Consider the following 12,199-nt stretch of genomic DNA (forward strand, 5'->3'; position numbering starts at 1 on the left):
TTAAATAACCATTGCAGTTTCCTACTACACAAACCTACTTGAGAACAGTTAAATAAATTAAACCATGTCAAGACCACATTCTGGAAAAAAAAGTAACCTTTAGTTAGGACAATTACTCTGTGGGCATAACACAAAAGCACAAATGTCAAATTTTCCATGAAAGTTACTTTTGTATGAATCATCAATCCTGTTTTCTCCTGAACAAAAGTAGCCAAATATGACAAAGAAAAAAAAAAAGTTGTCTGAACTGGATGATCCAAGTAATTACATGTTACAGCAGAATGCATTTATGACAAAACTTTCAAAAATTTGAGGAAAAAGTTATTATAGCTCCTAGTTGAAATAGCTGTGGTATAGACCTATAGCACTATTTTGCTGATCTTGTTGTATTCCCATATTCAAACCAGATTGTTTTAAAGATTAATCCTTCCTAGCATTGATCTAAAGTCCTTCTATCTGGAGTACAGATCAAACAAACGCTGCAAAAATATGCCTGAGCACTATAGCACAACATTTTTAAGTTGTACACTTCTCTTATCATTTTTAAGTGCTGCACTGAATTGAATCTTCTCAGAACTATTTATACATACAAACATTTTGTCTTCCACACCAACCCCCAAAGACTCCATCTTATACAGTATTATCTGCTTAGGGCGGTTTTTGTTCAATCTCATGTCCTGATCCAGTTCTCATCAGCTTCCACAGTCAACTCACATGAATAAGTATTTGCAGAAATAAAGCTTTTAAACTGAAAGATCCTTGAGGTAACAGCCTGTCCTATCCGTGTATAGCACACAGTGAAAATTTATGACACTGTACATATTACTCTTGCTGAATACTAAGAATCTGTATCTGCTGAACTGAAACTTAAAGAACGTTTTCAAGTTAAGACAGGTACAATGGAAATGATTTAAGATCTAAACTTGTATTCATATAGGACATATACTTCAATCCTGCTGTCAGCATGTGAGGAGACACTGAGCTGTATCATTCAGTTTTACATCCTACATTTTATTTTCAGCTTATATGAATGTAGGATTTGTGTATGTTCCCAAATATACAGTGCTAAACATCAAAGCAAGTCCTTTAATTGAAGAATACAATCAGTCAGCAGCAGTATTAGCTGTCAGTGTGACTGAACTCTAAATTTGACGAAATTTGTTCAGACTGAACTTCCGAATTTGCAGAAAATATCTACAAAAGACAAGACAGCAGTTCATTTAATAGTTCTTTTGTAGAGTTATTTACTTGGCTTCTTTGGTAAGAATGCTAGGCCCTGTACTAAAATTTCTTCTCCAAAAGGCAGTGTACAGTTTTTTGATTATAGTCCACATTGCTCAATACAGTTTAGCTACTTGTTTGGCTGATCTAAACACAAACATTGTTTCAAAAGTGCATTTCATGTCTTTTTTTTTTTTTTTTTTTTTTTCTAGTTCTCACCAGAGAGCATTGTTGTAAAGGCAAGATTCAGATCAGGCAAGATTCAGATCAGGAGTCCATACAAAACTATTAGAGCATGTCCAAAGAAGGGCAACAAAGATGCTGAAGGAGGGCAAGAAATATGAGGAGTGGCTGAGGCCCATTGGTCTGCTCAGTCCAGAGCATAGTAGGCAGAGGAGAGGCCACATGGCAGCCTACAGCTCCTCACAAGGAGCTCTGCTCTCTGTGAAAGCGAGAGGATCTGAGGGAATGGCACGGAGCTGTGTCAGGGGAGGGGCAGGCTAAGTGTTAGGAAAAGATTCTACACCAGAGGATGTTCAGGCACTGGAACAGGCTCCTCAGGAGAGTGGTCATGGTGCCACGCTGCCAGAGTTTAAGGAGCATTGGACAATGCTCAGACATAGGGTTTGGATTTGGGGTGGTCAGGTGTGGGGCTAGGAGTTGGACTTAATGATCCTTTTCCAGCTCCAAGTGTATTTTATAATACTATAATACAATTACTAAAGCACTTTGTAAGTTCACACTACTGCATGAGCATAAATTAAACAATACTTACACCTTCTCATCCAACTAGCCTGTTAAGCACAAACATGTTCATCGTGAATCTTCTACAGTATTTATTCCATTGCTTTGACTAGAAAGCATGCTGATTGTTGAAGTACAAATAGGTATTGTTTATATTCACTGATATATTACTGTTTCCATTCATAGATCAGAAAAAAATGAGGCATGGGAAAGCCTAAGTGATTGCTTGAAAAACCACATAGTAGCAAAGCCAGGAAAAGTTGCATAAAATTCCTTGCTGTCTATTTAGTAATCACCCCATAACTTTATACTGCCAGCTCAAAACTTTTTTTCAAAGGTTGTACTTTAAAAAAATTATTTTTATAACAATTTTTTTTCTTTAAATATGACTGACAATGTTCATTAAAAAGATGCAGATGTCTACTGACCTATAAATGAAGGAAACTACAAATATAATAGTGAGGCCACATATGAAAATAAACATTTGTAAAGAGGAAGGGTTCAGTACAAATTGAACGCATTTCCATATTGAGAGGAGAAACAGCCATATTTTTCCCTGATGAATGTAGTTCTGTGAACATCTTTTTTCCACAAATGATTGAATAAATATTTATTCATAAACTATATTTGCGACTTAAGAGAACAGGCTGCATAGATTGGTTTCATTTATACTACATCATACAAGAGGTATTGCAATAATTTATATCATGACAAGTCTAAGTCCCATTAGATTCTCCTTATTATACTTGACTAAAGCTGAAGACTATCCAAAACAGCAATTCTGAAAGCTTTCTATTCATTGCATAAATAAGTGTCTTACTCTCATATCCTCTCCTCTAACTTTCCCTTTCTCAAAGCATTTATGCAGAGATCTAGTCTTATTTACTTTATTTGAACTTGGGCATATGCTTAACCATATTCTTGGGCCATGGCCTAAATGACTACACTCTCGGTCATTTTGCTGCAACCATAAAGGTCAGCTTTCTCCAGTTTAAATATAAATACATTCCCAATTCAACAGATACCAGTTGTTCTAGTATTTCCTCCATTAACCCATGTAACTTTTCCTCTAAAAGTCCTGTCAGTCTTGAATGGAAGCCTCAGTTCACTTCCAGAAACAATTTGCATCACAACAGCAAGACGCACTGATATGGTTAGCAACAATTGTAACTGATGTGTTATACTCTCATGAGTATTATAAAAAGAGATGAAATGAAGCTTGAAATAATGTGAATATATATTGTTAAATCAAGTATCTGTAGCCCTCGTGAATAAGTTGCTTAAGTTGGTAGCAAAAACAAACTACAGTAGTGAAATGCATTTCTTAATAAAAGAAGAATTTAAACCTACGATATTACAATAGATAGTTTTAAATAGTTTCCATTTGTTGTGCTGAGACAGTATCAGAAAGAGGCACACAGCAGGAAAATCATTCAATGAATACTTACAAATACACAAGAAAATCAGCCCCAGCTCCCAGAAATCACTGGTAGGTTGCTTTTGAATTCATGAAACTGTCCTGAAAATATAAAAGGGGGGGAGGGAGTTAAAACAAAAGAAAGCTCAGAATCGATGTTACCTTTTTTTATTATTGAATAATTATGATTTTTAACTATGTACTAAATAAAGCAGCACACAATACTGTTGTGACTATTTCAGCCAAGTAATTTACACAGAATCTGTTTCCAGGAAGCCAATACCAAGAGAAACAATTATTTCATTGTTCTACACCTCATGCCATAGCAACCCAGTCCATTGCAGCTTATAGAAACTGTCATAAACGCAAGCATGGTTATCTTTTAATAAGAGAAATAGTTTTGAGGCTTTCTTTGGATTGCTGTTTTTTGTTGTTGTTGTTGCTGCTGTTTTCTTTAGCATGTTACAGAACATTCATTACATTTTAAAAGTATTTTGTTAGTATCATTTTGCAGCTTGACTGGTTTAAAATATTACTGTTTGGGCATCTTTCACTGGAACCTGTCTGGGGCAAAATTTATACAGAAAGACAGTCTGACAATTTTGTTCTGGTATGGTCTAGATCCCAGTCAGAAGCTTAATCTAAGTACAATGTGTTCACTATAAGGCATGATTAAATCCAACATTCTTTTTCCTGCGTACCTCTCAGTTCTAGCTGGAAAGGTAGCAGATGCAACTCAAACCCACAGAGCTCGCCTTATAAAATTCTTTAACTAGCACAATGACTCACTTTATGCCTCTAAATATCCATGGTTTCCTCTCTCCAGAACCCCCATGCATTAGAAGGTAGTTCAGTAGTTTATTTTTATTGTTTGGTCTACATACAGCACATTTTTAGTTCTTAGGAAAACAAAGAAACTTTGTTGCAGAGCCCTTGTTTTCTTTCCAAAATGTGAGGATGGATATGGGTAACATTAAACTGAAAATAGTAATGGATCCTGGGCAACTAGTTTAGGTCAAAACCTTTTTGTTCTCCAGAAGCTATCTGATTAATTTACAGTTCATAAAACAGTGGGTGTAAGCTTAGTTTAAAAACATGTAACTATATTTAAGATGAAATCATCACTTTTATTAGCCTCCGGTAATCTTTAAGAAACACCTTCCCACAACATTTCTGTATCCTGAAGTACACCAGCCAGTACTGCACATTGCCTAGAGACAAGGCGAAAATACCAAACTTATCTTGATGTAGAATATCCTCCTTATTTCGTACACCCACCCTGAAGTGCATATTATTCATTCCAACCTAGCCTTCCCCCATCCCGAAAGTACACATTTAATTGTGTCTTCTCTCCTGTAATACCAACAGAAAGTCAACAAATCTCATTTGCTGTATCAATGCTGTGTTATTATATATTTTAAAAGCAAGTCTGAATCTCATTATCAGCTGATTTATGCCATTAGTGCGCTTTGGAGCCACCAATTAAACAAGGACAGTGGTTCATAAGGTCACAGTTAATTAATCTGAAAGAGTATAAATACACTTTAATGCACACCACCTCATGCAGAGAATTTAGGAACAAAGCACCAAATCTCTATTCTGTACAAGCAATTAGGGGGAAAGGTTAAATATACAAAATTTGAAATTTAGCTCTAGCATTCTGTTAACCTACCAGGAAAAAGTTTCATTTGAAAAAAAAAAAAAAAAAGTCTTGCAGAATAAGACATATGGCCTTGGTTCTTAGGGCAACAACGTGAGTAAGACACACAGAACAGGGTTCAGTGACCGTGAGCAAATTAGGGTATTTTCTTCAGATAACACCTTGGAACTGGGAACTTACTGAATATACAGCCAGTAATGTGGAATAAAACAAAAACCCAGCCCCAAAAAGCCCAGTCTTCTCAAAATAGAATAACATGAGGAGGACTGTTGTTTAGAACATCATAAACACTATCAAAAATTACTTTTTCTTCAGCCACATTTCCTTGGTAATGATAATAATATAGTGCATTATGTACAGGGCATTCAAAGGAAATCAAGTAAGGGTTCTGTGATAGCAATATTCTGCAAACACAACCAGAATATCAGTAAAATTACATAAATACTAATTGATCAGAAACATTTATATTGAAAATTCAAGTAAGAGGTACCTGGTGTTTAGAAGAAGGAAAATGACACCTGTTTTCACTACTTTGACTCATTTTACATTTCTGGCTCAATAAACAACACACCACAAAATCTTCAGACATAATTAAATGAATAAGTTGCATTTTTTTCCTCCCCTCTTCTATATCGATGGTTCTAATATTCCATAATGAGCCTTGCATTGTTCTCTTATTTTAGATCTCCCTTTTTGAGCTCCATGTAAAAAGCCCTCTTTCCATCAAACACTAACATCATGATGTTTAATACAAAATTTCCATTAGCTGTACCCTATGCAATCTATGTATGTGGATGACTAACAGTGTACAGTCCCTGTGATTGATAAAAGACTTGCATTATGTTTTTTTAAAGCTTTTGAGAGGCCAGCATCCACTGTTGTTAAGAAAGACCTAGCCTTTTCAGAAATCTAGTCCATATTCTATTGGCTTAATTTGTTTTTGCTGTCACTTTTAATGTCTCAAGTTGAACTCAAAGTGACCACACAGGTGAACAATTTCTGCAGAAAAATATACAAGAACAATGTGGGTTTTTTAAAAGTATTCTGTTGATTCAGTTGGTACAAGTCCCATCAGAAAATTCAGCCAGGCACTTTGCAGTCAGAACGCTCTCAGAACATTCTCAGTACCTGCAGCTATTTTAGATGCTCGTTTGGAAAGCTTTTTGCATCTTTATCTCACAAAAAAGGGGAGAAGCAAAGCTGTGAGAGCACATTATGTCTGGATTTCAGGTGCTTTTTGTTCATCTTGCAAATACATATTGAGACCAAGAGAATCCTGGACTTAAAACAGATTAAGAACGTCAGTATGCTTTAACTTCTACAAACCAAGGAAAATTCCATAAATAGTGGAATTTATTTGCTTATAAAGTCAATTATAAAATAGTTCTCTTTCTTCCTAAACACTGTCAGCTCTAATGATTCCGAGAGATTTCAGTTTTCTTGATATTTCACTACTTCTGGCCCACCATACTAATTCTATAAAATCTTTCATTAACATGTTTTGATTCTTCTCAGATACAGCCTCTACAGGTAGCCTGTATTTTCTGTGCACAAAAGTGAGCACAAAGGGAGCCTGCAAGTAAAAAATGGAAGCAGTTATTTAGTAAAAAGCATGGCATCGTGTTATATCATTTGAGAATGTGGCCTATCATTGTGGGCTTCTGGGACTAAAATACGTACCATTCAACAGCTGTTAAGAAACTGTTTTCAGAATGATAGCATGATGTGAAATGAGAATAAAGAACAATACAGAAATGAAGTTATACATTTAGGGCCTGAATCATCACAATTTCACACACCAAATGTGCAAAATTTCACAATTAAAACAGCATTAATGATCTGTAGGCTCATAGCTACAATCACAAAAATGAAGGGGCAGAAGGTTGATTATGATGAAACCTTTTGAGTTGGAATTCTACAAATTTCAGTTAATTGAGGTAAAGGGCACAGTTCCAAGACTATTCAGTGAAGGCTGATTTACCTGCACACAGAAAACTCTTCATACACAATCTTTTTGAGATAGGAAAGAAAATAAAGTAACCACTATAGATGAGACTTGCTACAGAAGATATGAGACAAATCCTATTGCTGTCCTCTTTTGTCACTTCTTCTCAGTGACCTAGGATTGTATTTTACTGCCCTTGCTCTCTTCTTAAATTGTTCACTCTTTTGTTACATTCATTATTACCACCCAAAAAAAAAAAAAAAAATTCACTTTACATTTTATAATACTCTCAGCAATTATCCTCATTTGGATTTGTGTATTCTGCAACTGAGATCCCAGCCAAGTGATCTAGCAAAGGAGGAATCAGAGCATATTATCTGTTAGGACACTGGTCTTTTTGAAACGTTGCATCACTGTGAGGTAACAGTAAGAACATGGTGCATGAGATAAACATTGGTCGGGAGTGAGCTCTGAACTCAGAACTCTGGCCTCAGCCACGTTTTTCCTACAGATTTTCTTCACAACCTTCAGCAAGGGACATCCTTTGTGATTCCTACCTCCTCATTCATAAAAAGGAACCAGTATTTCTTCCTTTTGTAAGAGCAGCGCTCTGCCCTTCTACGTATCAGAAGCTGTTACGTCATTAATACAGAAATCAGGCTAACAAAACACACCTAAAATAGGATTGCAACTCCACAGTTGCTTTGCAGGGAAATGTGAGCTCACTCTGCCCACACTACGAGATGTCTGGCCACAAACCCACTCTAATCCAGTTTAGCTATGGTTAGCACTTACGTAAACTACATGAATTCCAGTTTAGAGCAACCTCACATCTGTCTACAAAAAGCATGTTGCCATACGCATACAATAGATGGTGCTTCTGTAAACAGCCTCTTAAAAAAGGAACCCCAGAAGCATCACCATTTCTGCCAAAGCCCACAGCATGGTTCACAACACAGTTGTCCCATTGTCTCTCCCAAAAGGATATCGCTCAGTAGTGACACATGATCTTGCAGTACTGTATTAAATAACTGGCTACAAGCACTTTCAATGATCCCTTCTGTAAAGGAATATGTATTTGAAAAACGTGCATTATGTATTCAACAGGCAGCTTGTGAAGGCTGCATCCCTGCATATCCGTGAAGTATTCAATCACTACAGGACCTGAGCCTATAGTGAATGAAATATAGAATGAAAAATAAACATCTGGATCATAAGATAGCATTGGGCTAAGACCAAAAAGGACTGAAAAAATGCACTGTTCCTGCTCAATGACTAATTTAAATGCATTACCATACCTGACACTAAAATTATGAGAGTTGCTCCAAAAGTAATGCTTCCTAATTTATTATGTTGGCTCACAATGTCAGAGGTGGATGTTGGTGGTACAGCAGCAGACGTTAGACCTTCCCAACAATATTGCACTACATGGTGTTGGCATGTGACAGATAGCAGCAGAAGAGCAATCTGGCAAAATGGCATCTGACACAGAAATGCAGATGAAGCAAAGGTGTGTCTCTGAATTCCTCCATGCAGAAAAAATGGCACCCACTGACATTCATCAATGCTTTCTGGAGACCAAAAAGAGGATGTGAGCACACTGAGGCAGTGGGTGGTGCATTTCAGCAGTACAAGAACTACAGTGGATCATCTCCACTGGTGCCGATTTTCATAAGCATGGCATGCAGGGTATTGCTCATTGCTGGTGAGAATGTATAGCTAATGGTGACTGTTGAAAAATGGAGATTTGTAGCAGGGAGTTTGCTCTACTAAATAGTGCTATTGTGCTCTTTGTTGTAGTTCCCATGGTAATAAATAAGACTCGTTACTTTCAAAGTGACCTATGTCCACTTGAAAAGACCAAAAATATCTAATCCAACCTGAAAATGAAATACTTACATATGTATTTATTCTTTCATATGCTAGGAAGAAGACTAGCATTTCAGATCTGATAAGCTTTATACCAACACTTTCAAGTAGATAAAAGCCACAAGACACACTATGTTACCTGGAAGGCTGAAGGGAGAGGAGGAACTCTGCCTATAACTCATGGGTTAGAGATAGCAAAAAACCTCCATGATAGCCCATGGTACACTGTAAGTGCAGCACCAGCTCACTGCCACTCACATGAAGGAGCTATGACACTTTGGACATTTTTGTGAGCTACATGCTTTTTTTTAATAGCCACATGTTGGGTCATTCCTAATCAATGTGATTGAATCAAAGAAAACAGAGAAAGCTTTCAAAGCAGTTATGCTTCTGTAGCGCCTGCATGTTTAGATCCACACGCTGAAGACAATGCAAGGGAAATTAAGCCCAGACTGAGAGTTACAGCATTACAAGCCCAGAGAAATACAGCTTGTGATCCCACTACCAGGACCTCTTTCAGTGCACGGTACTGTTAGAAGGTATATCAAATCCAGAGTTTCACAGCAAATACAATCTGAACTTGGAAGCAGCATTGTGCAGAGGATGTACCTTTAAGATGGCACCCAGGATCACCCATCAGAGGCTTACATTTGCCACACAGTCATTGAAATCAAAGACAGAAGGGCCACGGCTGCAGTTCTGGCATTGAGCTGCAATGTAACATTTAACATATTTTCACTCCCTTCTCTCTCAGTGCCTTAAAGGTACTTTCACTGTTTGGAATGGTAGCTTTTTAATCCCTTCCTATGTGCATACAGGGACTTGCCACTGTAACAGGGCCTCAGGGCACTACTGTAATACAATCCCAAATGAGTTCTCTGGATACAACTTTAACACAAAATAACAACAGTGTTTTTGCTAATTACATAACATTATCATTATGTAAAACCATGTTATATAAGAAAACAACACATAGCATGTTGACATATTTTTTCTTGAAAAAAAATGGAATTAAAATTAACAATTAACTGTTAGCAGGTTTTGGCTCCTTTTATCTTTTGACAATGTAACACATGTCAGGTTTCCTACTACTGCACATTCAGGACATTGTTTAAAGTAAGTTCACTGAAGAACTGGCTTACTTTCTTTAAAAGAGGGTACGTTCTTACAGCTCAGCTGCCTTACAGAAAAGGACAGTATAGACAGAATGAAATACTATTCTAACCTGTAACTTAGCAGGCAGTTCAATCTCTTCAGTGAATTCCATGAGCTCTAGATTGGACTAAATTGAAATTGAATTACACAACAGAATGGAATCTCATTGATTTGCCTCAAATTCAAAGTAACTAACTATATTTACAGATAGATATTCATTTTTTCACAACTTTTTATATATTCATGTCTACTATTACTGAATTCCTCTTAGCAAATAAATGGTCTCTTTTGAAAGAAAAGTAAAAACAAATTCAGTGACAAAGTTTCCTTGTCAGAAAAAGCATCAAGAATTCTAGTTAAATAACTTGGAGCTTTTGGTTTATTGTCCAGTACTGCCTAAATTCTGAAGCTGATGCAGATAATATGAAGAGGATTTAAGATGTGTCTTCAACACGTTCCTTCAGTGGGCCTCAACTTAAACAGCTCTGAAATTGTACTGTTGCAAAATTTACCAGATGCATTTTCCTTGGCATAATTTTGAATGGTATAATATCTACACATGTATAAGAAGACTTGTAACTGTAACCAGAAAGCTCTCAAATAGGAAGCAGAAGGCCTCAGGCAAAAAGATCTTTGGGGGTTTCCATGGGGGGTATGAAAATGCTAGTTGGAAAAGCCCAGCTTTACCATTCTTTCCAAGAGCTACAAAGAGTAAGATAGCTGAAATGTCCATCTGATATTTCAGTGATATCAGAAATAATGCATGGGTACACGTTACCTCATCTAAAATTCCAATATAAACATACTACACAGCGCACAGACTTGAAAATCCCCACAAAAATTGGAGATTCAACTTGTCACAACGGAAGAATGCTTAAACAACAACAACAAAAAAATAAAATAAAATAAAAAAATAAAAAGAACCCAGAATGGTAGTTTTTATTAAAAAAAGAAAAGCATACTGATGTATCCTTACATTCAGCAGATATAAAATAATCAGGTTGTGAGCCATGCAGCCAAGTACTCATTCAGCTGCACAGCAGTTCATGTGTTTTTTTCAATTAGAAGGCCTTAAGAATGCTTGCCTTCAGGTGTTCTTCCCTGAATTCCTCAAAAGACTCTTTACTGCATAGCTTGTTTTTTGTTGTTGCTTTTTCTGAAATGCTGAAACATAATAGCTATAGCCTAAGTTTGTTGGTTTTTTTTTTAATTTAAAAGACCTCAAATACAAACTTCCCCTCTCAGCTCTGATTTTTGAAATTCATTTCTCCTGACACTGTAACGAGAGAAAAGGAGGTCCACGTGCTCTCATTTCAATTTCACTTTAGGAGAATAACACTAATTTCTCCAAGGATTTGTTGGGTCAGTTAGAATTCCAGCTTACATACATATGCTCAGTTAGAAAGCAGCTCCCCAAGTATGCACCACAGTGTACTGCCAGTGAAGAAATGGCTTTGCGCTCTGCCCAAGACACCATTACACCTGTGATTATTTACAGTAATCAGTCCCAAATGCAAATAATTTCACCAGCCAGAAAAAGAAATCACATGTAAAAGTCTGAGCAAGCTTACCTCACCAAACCCTCAAAATAAAAACTCATCTTTCCATCACTGTCTCTGAAAAGACTGTTTCATCAGTTAAAAAAAAAAAAGTAATAGTAACAGTAATGTTAAGAGTAGGGAAAGAGTACACTGTAAACAGAAATTTGCCTTCAGAGTTCTCAGCTTATAAAAATTCAAGCTTTGGAGAAGCTTTATTTGCTACTGAATTTCACTTACAGCATCTCTTTCAAAAATACTTATGTTCTTGTTGCTTACAAAGATTTTTATTTCTGGTTTTTGGTTTTTTTTTTTCTTCCAGTATTCACCTCTGCAAGATATCTTCAAACCAGAACTGATATACATTCACCACAGATAAAAATCTCTGCAGGCAGTATGGCCCATGGAATAAAGAACACACTCATTCCTAGCTCCAGTTTACATCAAGGATACTAACAGTGAAGCAGGCTAAAATGCTAAAGCATTGCCTTCTGCCAGTTCAGAAAGATCAGTCTCACGTTCGTAGCCTGTTTCTTTTTTTACAACGTGTATATAGATCACACATTAGCAAACCGTTAATGCTGGGACCAGAGGTGCCCTACTATTCAGGACCAACTGTCCCAAATGAAAAATGTAAAGTCAAGATTGGG

The 12,199-nt window shown here is 36.6% G+C and overlaps 1 protein-coding gene across 4 annotated transcripts in view; it reads right to left on the reverse strand.

Annotated features, from left to right (window-relative positions):
* Positions 1 to 12,199, reverse strand: part of SOX6 (SRY-box transcription factor 6) — a 372,478-nt gene that overhangs the window by 312,911 nt on the left and 47,368 nt on the right. For all 4 annotated transcript variants that reach the window (XM_052694745.1, XM_052694743.1, XM_052694742.1 and 1 more), the window contains exon 2: positions 3,414 to 3,484. The gene's annotated coding sequence lies outside the window, so the exon portion shown is untranslated. The remainder of the gene's footprint in view (positions 1 to 3,413; positions 3,485 to 12,199) is intronic.

Source organism: Tympanuchus pallidicinctus, unplaced genomic scaffold, assembly GCF_026119805.1.
Source record: "Tympanuchus pallidicinctus isolate F22 unplaced genomic scaffold, pur_lepc_1.0 scaffold3, whole genome shotgun sequence".
NCBI classification, from domain to species: Eukaryota; Metazoa; Chordata; class Aves; order Galliformes; family Phasianidae; genus Tympanuchus; species Tympanuchus pallidicinctus.